Genomic DNA, 16,850 nt, shown 5'->3' on the forward strand with positions numbered 1-16,850 from the left:
AGCCCACCCTTGTTTGTGCTTTGGGGCCTGAACACTTGTCCCAGCTGTCCTTGGTGTGCAGCAGGAGAAGGATTTGTTTTGTGTCCCTGCTGTGTGCAGAGCTGAGTGACACTGACTGTGAGCTCAGAGCTGCACCCCTGGGCACCGCAGAACCTGAAATCCATGAAAGCTGAAACTTAAGGCATCAAGATAATGATTTCCACCACAAAATTCCCTTCATCACCATTAGCATGTCATTTCTAGGAAAAGATGATGGGGCAGCGAAGTCTATCCCTGTCCGACCTCCAAAGAAAAGGGTTTTATTCCACTAAGGAGTTCAGGGGTGGTCACCACCTTCCTGGCACCCTGTGGATTTTCTGGTTCTGGGGGCTGTTGTTGCTGCCAGGCTGATTTGTTGAGGCTCTCGTGCTCCCCACTCATGCTGCACACCAAGGACGTGGGACTGGGAGTGCCACCAGCAGTGTCACCAGCGTCACAGGCTGTTCCCACCACTTTGGGCTCACACTGATCCCAGAGCACCAAACCCTGAGGCAAAGCAGGAAGGTCCCTCCAAAGTGAGATCCACTGTTCCCGGAGCTCCAGCCTCGCTCCTGTGAATGTGTTCTCAACAGAAAACTCAAAGCTTAAAATATTAATCAGTGAAAGGAGCAGAGCCCTGAGGGCCCACGTGCTTTGGGGAAGAGGCTGTTCTTGCCCATCTTCCAAAACTTTGGAACTTCTCCTCATCCAAACTTTAAGGAGCCTGTTTTTCTCCATCTAAAAACATGGATGTGAGGGCATCTCCAAGCTCTGGCTCCGGCAGTGCTTCAGCCAGCAGAGATGGGATTCAGAGAATCACAGAGTGAAATAGCTTGGAAAAGACTTCTGAGATCAAGACCTGACCTCCCACCTCCTCACCAACTAAACCACGGCACCGAGTGGTTCTTTCAAACACATCCGGGGATGGTGACTCCATCTCCCCCCTGGGCAGACGATTCCAAAGGATTATCCAAAGAATGATCCCCAGGGGAGCTCTGTCTCTCCTGTTGAAACCCTCTGGCTTTTTCACCTCTGTGAGTAGGCAGATGGATAACAAAGTTCTTGGAATGGCAGAGCATCGTTTCGTGGGATCCTGTGGGTTTTGGGATCACCGTGAGGCACAAGTCGGAGCAGGAGGCGCCCAAAGCACGAGTGACACCTTCCCTCTGGTGTGGGAGGCAAAGAGGGAGAGTGGACTTGGAGTTTTCACCCTACGGAAGTCCTTGTCACCTCAGGCAGGTCCAAAACTGCAGCGCCTCTAAGGGTAGTAAAAGACATTTATAATTTTAAAATGTTCTGAAACATCTGCTGCACCTCTACTAAAAATAATAGCATTTTTCAAACCATCTTCATTTTCCTGAAGAGGCCGCAGCATCTAGGATTAGATTAGACAAAAATTAGATTAGATTAGATCAGATCAGATTAGATTAGATTAGATTAGATTAGATTAGATTAGATTAGAAAAAAATTCCTGCCAGGGTGGTCAGGCCTTGGGATGAGCTTCCCAGGGAGGTTTGGAGTCACTGTGGGAGTGTTCAGGAGGAGTCTGGATGTGACAACTGGGGACAGGAGTGATGCTGGTGGGACCTTGCAAAATTGGTATTCCTTCCTTGAATAAAACCTACTTATGGAAAGAAATATTACACTACATTTATTTTTCTGTGGGTGATTCTGCAGTCCTCGGAACGGAGTTTTCCAGTTTTACAAAGGAAAACTGAGACACACAAGTACTAATCCATGGAGAAAAATCAGGGAGTTGAAGAGTGTTTATTTACCCCACAATCAGGTCAGGTTTGCCGCCTGACCAACTAAAACTTCCACCTTTGCAAAATGCAATTTTGGGGACAAAGGGAAGCTGTTGAGGAGCCTCCAAAAACCTGCAGGCTGAGAAAATCACCACCCTTTAAACCCCGAAGTTCCTGAAGCGGTGTCAATGTCGCGATTAAAACCCAGAAAGGCGTAAAAGTTCATAATGGCAGAAAAATTGATAGCTTGATAACATTATCTGTGAGGTTAATTAATGCAGAATCATTCCTGGGAAGCCTTTTCCTTTTGTTCCAGCGAGGCTTGTTTGCCAAGCAAACGCCAGGAGATGTGTGAACCACCCACAGCAAACGTTCCTACAATGAATTTCTCAGCAGTGAGCGGGGATGTTTGCTCAGGCTTGGTTTCCACCACCTGTGCTGGGTTTACCAAGCGGGTTGGGAGCCCTGCCTATCTTTTGTGTTCCCAGCTTTTGTTGCCCGGCTGCCACAAGCTCCTTCCCAAGTGTGGGAATGAAAATGGACCTGGCTGGTTTTTCCCCTCTGCCTGAAGCTCAGGGAAAAGGAAAGGGAGCGTGGAAAGGTGAGTCCTGCCTTTGAACTCTGTGAAACTCTGTGGTTTGAGAGCTGCAGCAGTGACTGTGGGACTGGGGATCCCCAAATCCCGGGATTCCAGAATCAACAGGGCTGGAAGAACCCCTCAGGATCACCCAGTGCCACCCCAGTGCCACCAGCATCAGCCAACCCCTGTCCCCAAGGGCCACCTCCAGACTCCTCCTGAACACTCCCACACACAGTGACTCCAGACCTCCCTGGGCAGCTCATCCCAAGGCCTGAGCACTGTGCCAGGGAAATTTCCTTGCCCAATCTCCACCCTGAGCCTCCCCTGGTGCAATTTGAGGCCATTTCCTCTCCTCCTTTCCCTTGGGACACGGCAGCAGAGCCCGACCCCCCCGGCTGGCCCCTCCTGTCAGGAGTTCCTGTCCATATTTTGTTTCTATTCCCTCAGAGGGGCAGTGCACCTTTTTTTTTTTTTTTTTTATTGTCACGTTAAGCGTGGTATTTACCAGAGCATTTCAAAACAAACACACCCTCCCTCGTGCTCAGCCCAATTCTCTGTACCTGCTGCAAAATAAAACAGAACAAAGAGTTGGCCGGAGCAGATCGTGGGGTAAATAAGTGCTGGGGTTAAGGTGAGAGCTGCTGCTGTGCTGCTCAAATTCTCTTTGAGCTTCTGGTCTTTATTTAAGAGACAACAGGTAACCAGATAATCTTCTAAAGGTTCAGAATGGAGATTAGAAAGAAAATTTCCCTGGCAGAGTGGTCAGGCCTTGGGATGAGCTGCCCGGGGAGGTTTGGAGTCACTGGAATTGTCCCAGAGGAGTCTGGAGGTGGCCCTTGGGGACAGGGTTTGGGCTGATGGTGCTGGTGGCACTGGATGGTCCTGAAGGTCTCTCCCACCTTGATGTCTCTGTAATTCCGTGTGATTCTCCCAGGATAATCCCACTGTAAACACAAATTAATCCTCATCCTGGTGAGTCAGAGATCCACCTCCCTAACCCGCGTCAGCTCCTGCTGCCCAGACACAAACCTTGCTGCCCCTTTTGCCATTTCTTCACGGATTTCTTGCTGTCAGCTCAACACCACCACTGCGTGTGTGGTCCTGATCCCGTTCCCTGCAGTTTCCCTGGTTTGCACAGCTCTCCACAGCTGCCCTGGGAAGGAGGATGTGCCATCCAGGGAGAACTTCCTCTGCTCCACGTGCAGAGCTGAGAGCAGAGGACACCTGTGACCCTCCACCGTGCAAAAAACCCCCACGTGGCATCAAAGATCTCATCATCAAGGAGGTTTTTGCTCTTCCGAGTGGAAGCCTGCAGTTGTCTTCAAATCTTCAGGAGGCGTGGTGCCCACATTCCTGCAGGAGGAGTGGAAACAGATGGAAACCTCAGCACAGGAAGAGGAGCTCTGGCCGCAGTGGCTTTTCCTCATCCTGACACATGTTCAGCGTGGTGCTCTGCAGGCTTGAAACACTGGGTGGGCCACAGGAGTGGCTGCTGCTTCTGCTTCAAAAGTTGGTCAGGGTTTTTTATTTCTTTCAGCTCAGGGTGAAGAAGTTCGGGTTTTACAGTCCCAAGGTCAGAGCTGCTGCCAGTGACAGCTTGAAAATTGCAGCACCTTCTCACAGACAGGACAGGGCCCGCAGAAAAGGGCAACAGAGCCCTGGTGGATGTTAAAAGCAGAGAATTACAGAGTTCGCAGGGTGGGAAGAGTCCCTGAGGATCACCCAGTGCCACCCCAGTGCCACCAGCATCAGCCAAACCTTGTCCCCAAGGGCCACCTCCAGACTCCTCCTGAACACTCCCACACACAGTGACTCCAAACCTCCCTGGGCAGCTCATCCCAAGGCCTGAGCACTGTGCCAGGGAAATTTCCTTGCCCAATCTCCACCCTGAGCCTCCCCTGGTGCAATTTGAGGCCATTTCCTCTCCTCCTTTCCCTGCCCCTCCTGGCAGGGACTTGTGCAGAGCCACCAGGTCCCCCCTGAGCCTCCTTTGCTCCAGGCTCAGCCCCTTGCCCAGCTCCCTCAGCCCCTCCTGGGGCTCCAGCCCCTTCCCCAGCTCCCTGCCCTGCCCTGGACACGCTCCAGCCCCTCCAGGGCTTTCCTGGACACAGCCCTGGAGCACAGAGGGACAATCCCTGCCCTGCTCCTGCTGGACACACAATTCCTCAGTCAGCCCAGCTGGACCAGCTCTGCAGTGCTCAATGCCAGGTGAACATCCAGAGTGCCCAAATCCTCCAGACTTCACCCTAAAACCTCACACAGAGTGAAGATGTCCTGGAAAAGCAAAACACACCGGAGTGGTTGGTTTGTGGTTCACGCAGAGCTCCTGGTGAGTGCAACGTGGAAATGTGATGGAGTTGTGGAATGATTTAGTTGGAAAAACCTCCCAAGACCATCGAGTCCAACCAGTCCCCAGCACTGGCAGGCCACCACTAACCCATGTCCCCAAGTGCCACATCTGCAGGGCTTTAAATCCCTCCAGGAATGGTGATTCCACTTCTTCCCCAGGCTGGATGATCCTTCCTCATTTGAACCCTGCACAGGTTGGACAAGGCAGAGCAAGGCTCAAGGCACTATCTCCTGCAAATCCATGAGCTCATGGATACCCCAAATATCTGGGAAAGCACCAGCATCCCAGAGCAGTGCTGCGGGATGCTCTCCCCGGGTATTTTGGCAGAAAAGTCTCAACGCACATCCCCCTGTCTTATTCCCTTGATACAATTCTCTATAAATCAGTCAGCAGTGTAATAAAAATTATCCTTACAGGGGAAAAAAAAAGCTGTAAAGCTCCTGTCTTTAAGACATTTCTTTGGTTCTGGACCGATTTGGGGTGAATTATCTATGATATCACCTTTGTTTGGGCTGGGAAAAATCTTCCAGCGTGGATTTGCAGCTCCTTTACCCCTCCCAGTGAGAGCCAAGGACTTGTTTTAATTCCTCTGCAGGAATGTATCAGCGCTGAGGTTTTCGTGGTGAGTTGGGAGAGGAGTTAAGAGCGCTATCAAAACCTCAAGTTGTTTTATCCCAACACGGGCTGTGGTTTGGTCTCCAAACAAAGCCAGAGATAAGGAAATATCTGCCGTGACCCCTTCTTGCATCATGGTTATTTGATGAGAGCAAACAGCGGCGTGCAATGGGGTGGTTCACACCTCGCTGCCGCACCACAAAAGGTGGTTTTTATCCCTCCTCCTCCAAGGGCTTTTATCCCGCCCCAAAAAAACACTGGAATGAGCTGCCCAGGGAGGTTTGGACTCACCGTCTCTGGGAGTGTTCCAGAGGTGTTTGGATGTGGCCTTGGGGACACGGGTTGGGGTGATGATGATGATGATGATGGTGGTGGTGGAAAATTAATCCAGAAACGCCAGAGGTTTATGTCCAAAAAGGAGACAGAGGAGTCCTTTGACTTTATCCGAATAAAGGGAGAGGCCATGGGGCATTTCCCCTGGGATCTCTCCAGTTTTGGAGGATGCAGCCTCCTATTTTATCCTAATTTCCTATTATCCACATTTCCCTCTCTCTTTCCCCATTGGCAGAGGTACTTGAGAGTCACAGACTTCCCGGAGTGCCTAATACCTAAAATTCCCCTTTAATGTATAACCCCACTTTTAATTTTTAATTCTTATGGAATTTATGGGTTTTCCCCACTGTTTCTTCCATCCTTCAATATCCAGTTTTATTTATCAGCAAACCTACGGTTTGTTTGTAAAGGCAAATATCTTCTTTTCCATTCATCAGTCAGTGGGATCCTTCCCGTTGTTTCTTTTGTCTCTCCATGCTGGTTTTATCTACCAGCAGACCCAGAGTTTGTTTGTAAAGACAAGTCTGTCATTCCTCTCAATCAAATATCCCTTGATTTTGGGATCTGCGCTTCCTACAGCCATGAGAGCATCCAGAGGATCCTGTATTGGCTTTGCTCCAGTTCTCACAGTGAATCCCTCATGAAAAACCCGGGGAAAGTCAGTTTTTCTGATCTTATTCCCTGTTTAATTCCCTCTCTGGCACCCCAGTTAAAAATCCCTTATTTGATGATTTGGTTTTTGCCTTAAAACAACACGGGGACTACGCAAAGAGGAGAATTTCATTTCAGAGGCATTGCAAAAGGATCCTGGGGAGAGCAGGAAAAGGCACAAACCCCCGTTCACGTCATGAATCACACAAGTCCAAGCCTAAAACAATTGCAATATTTCTCAACTCCCTCCAGACCTGACATTTAAAGCTCACATACATTTCCTGCAAGCCTTACAAGAGCTTCTTAAAAATATTCTTGGCTTCACCAAATCCAAGCCATGCACACCGAGAGTTTTAACCCAAATATTCCTCAGCCTTTACTCTTAAAAAAAAAAAATTAAATTAAGGGATAAAAAATCTGTGTAAGACACACACTGAGCCACATCTGGAGGATTATAAGGGAGAAATAAAACACCACTTGGTTTTGAGATGGATGATCGGGATCTTAAGGTCCTGAAATGCCACTAAAAATCCACTCAACAGATCATGAATTTCTTTTAAACCCTGCAGGATTTTAAATTATGTGCAGTTGAAGGAGTAGGACACAGTGCCAGTGCTTTTCCCTTAAAAGCTCATCACGACTAAGTCAAACTTGCAAACTCATAAAGGATTTGCCCAAGAAAGGCTCCCTAAGACTGAAATAGTAAAAGTGTTGAGCAGAAATAATAAAAGTGTTAAGCCTGGCCTTAAGTCACAAAGTCGGAGAGCTTAGAGCAGACCCGGGGATTTGTACAGGGAAATTCCCTGTGAGGCTGGGGAGGCCCTGGCACAGTATTCCCACAGAAATTGTGGATGTTCCCTCCCTGGAAGTGTCCAAGGCCAGGCTGGATGGGGCTTGGAGCAACCTGGGATGGTGGAAGGTGTTGCAAAAGGAACGATCTTCAATTTCCCTTCCAACCCAAACCATTCCATGATTTTCTCCATTCAGGAAATCCCAATTTGTGGCTCCCACACACCTTTAGTGGGGACACAACTCGAAGAGAGGGAGCAGCAAAAGCACCAGGGGTGAGGGTGAAACCATCTGGCAGCTTCCCTAAACAGAGAGAGGAACGACAATTCCGTCTGGGAACGGACAGAACCCATCCCAATGTCCAGCCAGGACATTGTCCAGGACACAGACTCCAGGGAAAAGCCTAAAACAGAGAACAAAGTGTTGCTCTTGTTCCAGTTTGCATCCAGACCTTTGGCGCTGTCCTTGCCTCGACCCTTTTGGAAACCATTTCTTCTTTTGGCCTCCGGGACATCTCGAGGCAATAAATCTCTAAAATGAACCAATTCCAAGCTGCTGGGAAAAGCTCTTCCCCCTTTTGTTTTTGGGCTTTATAATCCCACCAGGCACCCCCCACTGCTTGTGTTTTGGGAAAGGAGATTTCAGCTTTCCCTATCTGCCTTCTCCGTGCTATTCAGGATTTTACAGGCGCCCATCGTGACCCTGTCCCGCCCCGTTTGTCCATTTTCCCAAACTCAAGGGAATTTCCATCTTTAATCTTAATTTCTGCAGGGATAGCTTCACTCTCTGCTCTTCTCTTTACTTCTGCTGGGTTCCAGAAGTGATGCCCAAAGCAGTGTGTGTTTTATTATTTATACTATTTGTATTATAGTGTATTGTATTATATTGTATTACATTGTATTACATTGTATTATATTATATAATATTATATTATATTATATTATATTTACAATAATATGTAGTATATAATCTAATAATGTATAATAAATATTAAAAAATAAAATAAAATAAAATAAAATAAAATAATGTCATGTCATGTTATGTTATGTTATATATTTATTTGTTATATTTATTATATATTTATTTATTATATTTATTATATTGCATTGTACCTATCTAAAAGGATGCACATCCATGGGTTATTAAGGGCACAAAAAATGCTGTGTTCATTCATTTTTGGCTCTTGCTGAGCCCTCAACCAGCATTTTCACCCACCACGATGGGACTATCCCAAGGTGACACCAATACCCTGCAGGCAACCAAATCCCCAAATTAAATTTGCCAGTGAACTTCCAAGTGGCTCAGGTGAAGAATAAATCTGTGTATGGGGTAAATCCATTCCTAAAGAAAAGGCTGGAATATGGCCAGGGAGTCTGGGATGGATCAGGACAGGCTGGATCCATGGGATGAGATCAGTGGTGTGAGGGTCAGCCAGGCCAAGGGTCACAACAACCCCGTGGAGCTCCAGGCTGGGCAGAGGGGCTGGAAAAGCTGGAAAAGCCCTGGGGGTGCTGGTGCCAGGGCTGGACACGAGCCCAGGGGTGTCCAGGTGGGCAAGAGGCCCCTGGGCTGGATGAGGAATTGTGTGTCCAGCAGGAGCAGGGCAGGGATTGTCCCTCTGTGCTCCAGGGCTGTTCTCAGGTTTCTTCACCCAAGATTCAAGCGGTTTAAAGTCTCTCGCCTTCTGGAAAGCCCCGAGCCAGACGCAAGAATAAAGCGGAGTCTTCAAGTTTTCTTTTCTCAAGGTTTCTTGCTTTGTTTATCATTTTTTATCTTTCAGTTTTCTCTGTGCCTAGCCAAGGTCTGTACAGCAGCACGGGCAAAAGGCGACTCCTTTCGCAGTGGGATGTTGCTGCCCTTTATACCAATTCTTAGGTGTCCCTTATTTACAATTACATACCAATACTAAACAGGTCATCTCTACTCTGACCAAATCCCTTTGAACTCCTTTGTGCCACTGTCACAGCAGAAGATGGAGATGAAGAAGAACTCAGGGCACTGCCCAAAATTTTCCATTTTGTTCCCATTTACTTCCAATCTAAAAACTCAGACTTACGCAATTTTCCACCCTGTGATAAGCTAAACTATTGTCTTTCACACTTTTGTGACTTGCAATTCTTCTCTCAGTGTTGGAAGCCTTTCCCATGGACTGAAATTAAAGACAGTGTCTTTTTGGGCTCTGTGCCAGGGTCTCCAACTCCCCTGTACAGATCTCAGACCCCCCTGTCTAGGTTTCAAATTCTTTTGCTTGGGTCTGTGACTTTCCAGGGTGCCCAAAGGGATGCCCTGGACTCCGACAGCCTGTGTCCAGTTGTGGCTCCTGCAGGAGAGCCCTGGAGGGGCTGGAGCGTGTCCAGGGCAGGGCAGGGAGCTGGGGAAGGGGCTGGAGCCCCAGGAGGGGCTGAGGGAGCTGGGCAAGGGGCTGAGCCTGGAGAAAAGGAGGCTCAGGGGGGACCTGGTGGCTCTGCACAAGTCCCTGCCAGGAGGGGACAGCCGGGGGGGTCGGGCTCTGCTCCCAGGGAACAGGGACAGGAGGAGAGGGAACGGCCTCGGGCTGGCCCAGGGGAGGCTCAGCTTGGCCAGCAGCAGGAATTTCCCCATGGAAAGGGTGCTCAGGCCTTGGAAAGAGCTGCCCAGGGAGCTTTGGAATGCCCATCCCTGCAGGTGTCACCTGGAGGTGGCACTCAGAGCTCTGGGCTGGAGACAAGGTGGGGATGGGTCACAGCTGAGACTTGATTACCTTGGAAATTTTTTCCAGCCTCACTGATCCTGGGATTCTCTGATCTGCTGGATGCTCCAAGATCTCCATGGGTGTCTGGGCTTCCTTTGCCTTTTCTCTGACCGTGCAGCCCTGCACAGAGTCAGAATTCAGCGACACTCTGTGGGGTCTGGCATTCTACTCTCTCCTTCTGGTGGAAAGACTTTTTTAATAAAATCCTGATCATTTCTCACCCACATCACCGAGCCCTCAGCTCCTCGTGTCAGCAGAAGGGAGAAGAACAAAGGGTTCTTTGTGCATTTAATGTTCTGCTGATTGGTGACAAAATAAAAGCAACACATCCCTGAATACTTTATTAAGATTTACAAGAGGAAAACAGCAACTGCTGGAGGAGAATCACTAAACAGGCCCCACAAAACTTTCGGGGACAGAAGACTGTCAGAGCTTGTCTTTAATTTTCCTCACAATCTCACATGGTTTTGTTCACTAGTTGTGCTGCTGGCTTAGGAGCCTCTGATGTGGCATTAATTTGGGAACTGTGAAAAAGTGGCAATCAACAGAGTCACGGCAGATGTGGCTCAATAGCCATAAAAAAATAATAAAAAATACTTGTATTGTTGGATTCTGCACTAAGTGGGTTATTGCACCAAGTTATTGCATGGGCAGCAAAATTAACAAATCCCCTTTTCCAAGGGGTCCGAATCTGCCAGATCCACGGAGATGGGGATTGGTGTCTCCTGCCGTGTCCCGAGGGAAAGGAGGAGAGGAAATGGCCTCAAATTGCACCAGGGGAGGCTCAGGGTGGAGATTGGGCAAGGAAATTTCCCTGGCACAGTGCTCAGGCCTTGGGATGAGCTGCCCAGGGAGGTTTGGAGTCACTGTGTGTGGGAGTGCTCAGGAGGAGTCTGGAGGTGGCCCTTGGGGACAGGGGTTGGCTGATGCTGGTGGCACTGGGGTGGCACTGGGTGATCCTCAGGGGCTCTTCCCACCCTGGTGATCCCATGTCATTCCCAAGAGTCTGGAGAAGAGAAATTCCAGGGAGAGTTCAGAGCACCTTCCAGGGCCTAAAGGGGCCCCAGGAGAGCTGCAGAGGGACTGGGGACAAGGCCTGCAGGGACAGGACACAGGGAACGGCTTCCCAGTGCCAGAGGGCAGGGCTGGATGGGAGACTGGGCAGGAATTCTTTCCCATGAGGGTGATGAGGATGGAATTCCCAGGTTAGTTGTGGCTGCTGGCAGTGCCCAAGGCCAGGTTGGACACTGGGGCTTGGAGCAGCCTGGGACAGTGGAAGGTGTCCCTGCCCATGGAACTGGCTGATCTTTAATGCCCCTTCCAACCCAAACCATTTCATGATTCCACAATTCCACGGCAGCTCTGCAGTCATGACCCACAGGGTTAAAGTGACCTTCTCTCTGTCCTTTCCCTGGGTGACCAAAACTCTCAGGGGCAGAGGTGACCAGGGCAGTGCCACCTTTGTACAACTGCAATAGGGAAAAGCTGATTTATGCCACAAGGATCTCAGAGCAGGACATCACTTAGGAAGGAGCCAGCAGAAGAAACCCACGTATTTAAATACAAACCCAGCTGAAATGCAACACTATCACTGAGACAATCAGCCACTTGCCAAGGAGAAAAACCCACAATAAATGGCCAATAAAAACCGACCTCTGCGAAGCGCACGGAGAGAAAACGTACATCACTGTTGCGTTGTGGTTAATTCCCAGACAATACTGCGAAACGAGGGTGAAGTGCTACTTCCTGTCACTGAAAGGCAGAGAAACCCAAACAGTGAGAATTCCTCAGGCTGAGGAATGCAGACATACATCATGTCTGCAGGAATCATAAAAAAAAAAAAAAAAAAAGGGAGAAAGATCAAATGCAATATTTGCTCTCAGTGCAGACAACAGCTTTGAGATTTTCCATCCAGACAGCCTCGAAAAGCGCCTCCAGCGTTTGCCAATTACCCCTGACAAAGACCATTTGGTAGTGAGTGATGTCTTAAGTGAAATAAAGCAGTGGAGAAAAGTGAACATGATGAAAGGGCTCTTTTCCTCCCTCTGAAGTGACTGGAAGTTCTGTACTCACAGGGTTGGGTTTTCGTGCTTCCTGCTGGTGACAAATCCCACGGGACGCGAGCGGGGAGGTGAAGTTTGTTTGACAGTAATAGGAAAGGAACTGCTTTTCATGTTCTCTTAAGCAGCCCAGAAGAGTTTCTGGCTATAAACAAAGGAGGAGTTGCTGGGACCTCTGTTCCACATCATTCCTCAGAAATCTCAGGGTTTTAATGAAAGGAGTGATTTCCTCCAGTGCTGGAGTGGGCAGAGGGAAAAGAGGTTGGAGCTTTCTGCCCCCAGCACTTGATTTAGGAATCAGCTGCAACCAGTAATAATAAATAAATATTAATAAATATTCTCAAATTATTTATTAATCATGGAGAGAGCTTCAAGACAGGTAAAAATAGCTCAGGCTGGGATCTCTGTCCACATCATTCCTCAGAAATCTCAGGGCTTTAATGGAAGGGAATGATTCCCTCCAGTGCTGGAGTGGGCAGAGGGAAAAGAGGCTGGAGCTTTCTGCCCCCAGCACTTGATTTAGGAATCAGCTACAAACAGTAATATTCCATACTTTCAAATTATTTATTAATCATGGAGAGCCTCAAGACAGGTAAAAATCGTTCAAGCCCTCCAGCTGTGTTTAAAGAATGATTTGACTAACTCACTGTTAGTTCTCTCTTGACTGTTCTCCTTTTAGACAGAGGGTTTGTGTCCACTTGGCTGCACATTTATTTCTGAAGTGTCAGCAGTGCTTGTCTCAGTGCTCGTGTCCTCTTCGCTGGGCTCACACAGCAACACAGCCCTGCTGCCCCCCGGGACACCAAATTAGCAGAAATTTGTCTCTTCCTCCCAAGGGGAGCAGCATCTTTTTCGGACTAACACAACCCAACAGCAGCAGCTGCTCTGTGAATTATCCGAGGAACGTTCCCATTTCCCCCTCCTTGACATCCAACACTTGCATCTTGTTGTTGACTTAGGTCCAAATCTTGAACAGGGGGGGGGGGAAGCAGGGGGGAAACTCCAGAGAGTGTGGGTGTATTAAGAACATTTTTCATGCTGTTTCGTTTTGCGAGGGTCTGGGGTTTCTTTGTTTCACAACTCTCTGCCCGTTTTCCCTAACAAAAACATTTTATTTAGAAATTAAGAATGTTTGGCCGTTTGGTTTTTCAGCATTGCTTTTCTTTTCTTTTTTTTCTTGCTCTCCACAACTCCCTGACTGATTTTTCTAGTGGAAGATGTCCCTGCCCGTGGCAGGGGTGGAGCTGGATGGTCTTTAAGGTTCCTTCCAACCCAAAAAATTCTGGGATACACTGATGTAACAGAAACATGGAGTGGGAAATGAGAGATTTCCCACCCGGGATCTGAGTCCATCTCTGTCTGCGCAAGGAGAAGAGACACACCCAGATGGAGCAGTACAACAAAAAGGCTCCAGCACTGCCAAAAAAATGCCAAAAGGTCCCTCCTGATCCTCCTTTGTAGGCCAGACCACCCCCACCAAGCATCTCTGTCCTTGCAGAGCTCATCTCATGGGAAGGACACAAAAATTCCCCAAAATTCCATCCCTGTCCATCTAGATCTTATCTCGTGGGAAGGACACACAAATCCCCCCAAATTCCAACTCTGTCCAAGCAGAGATCTGGTAGGAAGGACACCCAAATTCCCCAAAATTCCATCTCTGTCCATGCAGAGCTTAACTCGTGGGAAGGACATCCAAATTCCCTGAAATTCCACCCCTGTCCATGAAAAGATCATCTCGTGGGAAGGAGACAAAAATTCCCTGAAATTACGCATTGGCTTCTTCTGGACAAGCCCTGGATGCCAGCCCAGGCAGGTGCTACAGTCAGGAGTAGCACCAGCCTCGTGCTGAGAGTGTCCCTTGTCCCCTCATGATGATCTCTGCATGGACAGAGGTGGAATTTCAGGGAATTTGGGTGTCCTTCCCAGGAGATGAGCTCAGCAAGGACAGAGATGCTTGGTGGGGTTGGTCTGGCCTGCAGAGGAGGATCAGGCGGGACCTTCTGGCTTTTTTTTTTTTGGCAGTGCTGGAGCCTTTTTGTTGTGCTGGTCCATCTGGGTGTGTCTCTGTTCCGTGCACAGATGGAGATGGACTCGGATCCCAGGTGGGAAATTTGTCATTTCCCACTCCATGTTTCTGTTAGATCAGTGTATCCCAGAATTCCAGAATGGTTTGGGTTGGAAGGAACGTTAAAGCCCATCCAGTCCCACCTCCTGCCATGGGCAAGGACACCTCCCACTGTCCCAGGCTGCTCCAAGCCCCAATGTCCAACCTGGCCTTGGGCACTGCCAGGGATCCAGGGACAGCCACAGCAAATCTGGGAATTCTATTCCAGAACCTCCCCACCCTGCCAGGGAGGAAATTTTTCCTAATAGCTGATCTAAACCTGTAATTTTACACTTTGAGTCCATTCCCTATGTCCTGTCCCTCCATGCCTTGGGAATTGTCTCTCTCCAGGTTTCCTGGGGCTCCTTAAGACCCTGCAAGGCCACCCTGAGCTCAGCCCAAAGCTTCTCCTGTCCAGGCTGAACAATCCCAGCTGTGCCAGCCTTTCCTCCCCTCCATCCCTCTGCTCATCCTGGTTCCAAAGCCCCTCCATCCACCAAGGGTTTCGTGCCAATCACCCACCCTGATTTTCCCAAATGATGCTCCAAGAGCATTAAACAGGTGAAGGTTTAATCCCATTTTTTGCTGTTTCATGGGTAATTTTCTCTCCCAGACCCATGGAACAACTCATTGAATCATTACTGAGCTCTAATTCTGGGTGACTGAAAGTTCCCATAAAAATTCTGTCTAACTCTGCCCTCAGGAAGTTTGAAGCCATTCCCTTTGTCCTGTCCCTCCAGACCTTGGAAATTGTCTCTCTCCAGGTTTCTTTCTGCTCCTTCAGGTCCTGGAAGGCCACAGTGAGGTCACCCTGAAGTTTCTCTTCTCCAAAATCACCTCAGTCAGAGGAAATGCTTCAATCTGCTCCATGCAAGGGCATTATTGAGAGGGATTTGTGTTAAAGACCCATCCAGCCGCTGATTCTGAAGGAATAAAACACAGGAGCTGCTGCTTCTCCACTGCAATCCCACCAATGAAACCCTCAGAGGGGAGTTCATGGAACCACAGAATCATCAAGGTTGGAAGAGACCTTCAAGAACATCCAGTGCAATGATCTGAACTCTGCCTTGAGTGACAGTTCCAAAGGGAATGATTAAACCTGAGAGAGGAACAACTCCAACCAAGTTAAAATCCAATAAAACTGAGAGAAGATAAAAGGCCACAAAACTTCCAAGTCTCACTTGGAAGCAGCAGGAAGAAAATGATCTTTTTAATTTTTTTTTTAACTATCTAATCTATTTCTCTAGATTAAGTCGTGATGGAGCATTCAAGACATTACTTTTAAGCGTTAAAAATGTAATACAGTGAAGAGGATTACGACTGGATGTGGATCTCCTGCAATTCCTGATTTCTCTGCAGTACAACTGCATCATCTAGTGGGCAGCACAGAGATTGCATCGGTTTCACATTTTATACAATTGATTTGGGGTTCATTACCTTTGGTTTTCCCCTGAATACACTTCCTGCGGTGCTTTCTTAAACCTGAATTCTGGGATTATTGATATCCACTGGAACAGACAGCGAAGCGAGCTGGAAATGTTCATTTTTTTCCTTTCCATTTCTGGAATGATTTGGGCTGGAAATTACAAATTATTCCACCCCCTGCCATGGGCAAGGACACATTCCACTATCCCAGGTTGCTCCAAATCCCATCCAGCCTGGCCTTGGACACTTGCAGGGATCTGATCCTATTACTGTTTAAAGAAACCCATAAAGTTTTGTTAGGATATTTCCCTGTGTCCCAAAAATCTTTAAATCCATCAAGGATATTTCCCTGTGTCCCAAAAATCATTAAATCCATCACAGGAGTCACAGGTGCTGTAAGTGCAAATAAACATTTCAGATTCTACCCAAGCGAGGCACTTTTGGAGCAACATCATTTTTAAAAGCTCTTTGTCTGGGAATGACATCCTGGCAATGTTTTCACAGCTTATTTAAAAGCTTTAATTATCAGGTTATGAAGTTGATATTCCCTTACCTTGTCACAAACCAGACAGGCCTGAGGGCACCGGGCAGTGATGGATGAGCTCCACACGTCACAGAAGGAAACTCGCAACTGGGAGCCACTTTCTGCAGAAGATCAAAGACAATCCAGGTTTTATTGTCAGAAATTGACACGGCAAAGGTTTTGTCAGGAGGTTTCATGTTCATAATTCTTCAGTGACTTCAGTGACTGCACTAAATCAACGTTTCTCTTTAAAAATAAAAAAACCCCAAGCTGTGCTGTTTCTGCCTCGTGCTCTTGTCACATGAAATCTGGTGGCTCTTGTTACCTAAACAAAGCCAGTGTCTGCTGCAGCCACTGAGTGCACTCCCGCTGCAGCTCTCCTTGAATCCCAGAATCAGCAGGGTGGGAAGGAACCCTCAGGACCATCCAGTGCCACCCCAGTGCCACCAGCATCAGCCAACCCCTGTCCCCAAGGGCCACCTCCAGACTCCTCCTGAACACTCCCACACACAGTGACTCCAAACCTCCCTGGGCAGCTCATCCCAAGGCCTGAGCACTGTGCCAGGGAAATTTCCTTGCCCAATCTCCACCCTGAGCCTCCCCTGGTGCAATTTGAGGCCATTTCCTCTCCTCCTTTCCCTGCCCCTCCTGGCAGGGACTTGTGCAGAGCCACCAGGTCCCCCCTGAGCCTCCTTTTCTCCAGGCTGAGCCTCTTTCCCAGTTCATCTGCTCCTCCCAGGATTTGTTTTCCAGCCCTTCCCCGGTTTTTTTGCCCCTCTCTGGCCACACTCCAGCCCCTCAAGGTCATTTTTTGGGTAACACTGCACAAGCTGGATGAGAATCCAACTCCCTGCCCTGCTCTGGACCAGGTTTGCATCACTCCTGGGCAGAAGTTGAGTTTTTTCCCACTGTTGCTCAGATTTCCA

Source organism: Chamaea fasciata, unplaced genomic scaffold (genome assembly GCF_029207755.1).
Source record: "Chamaea fasciata isolate MVZ Bird 193981 ecotype frontalis unplaced genomic scaffold, bChaFas1.0.hap1 SCAF_2, whole genome shotgun sequence".
In the NCBI taxonomy this organism is placed as follows: domain Eukaryota; kingdom Metazoa; phylum Chordata; class Aves; order Passeriformes; family Sylviidae; genus Chamaea; species Chamaea fasciata.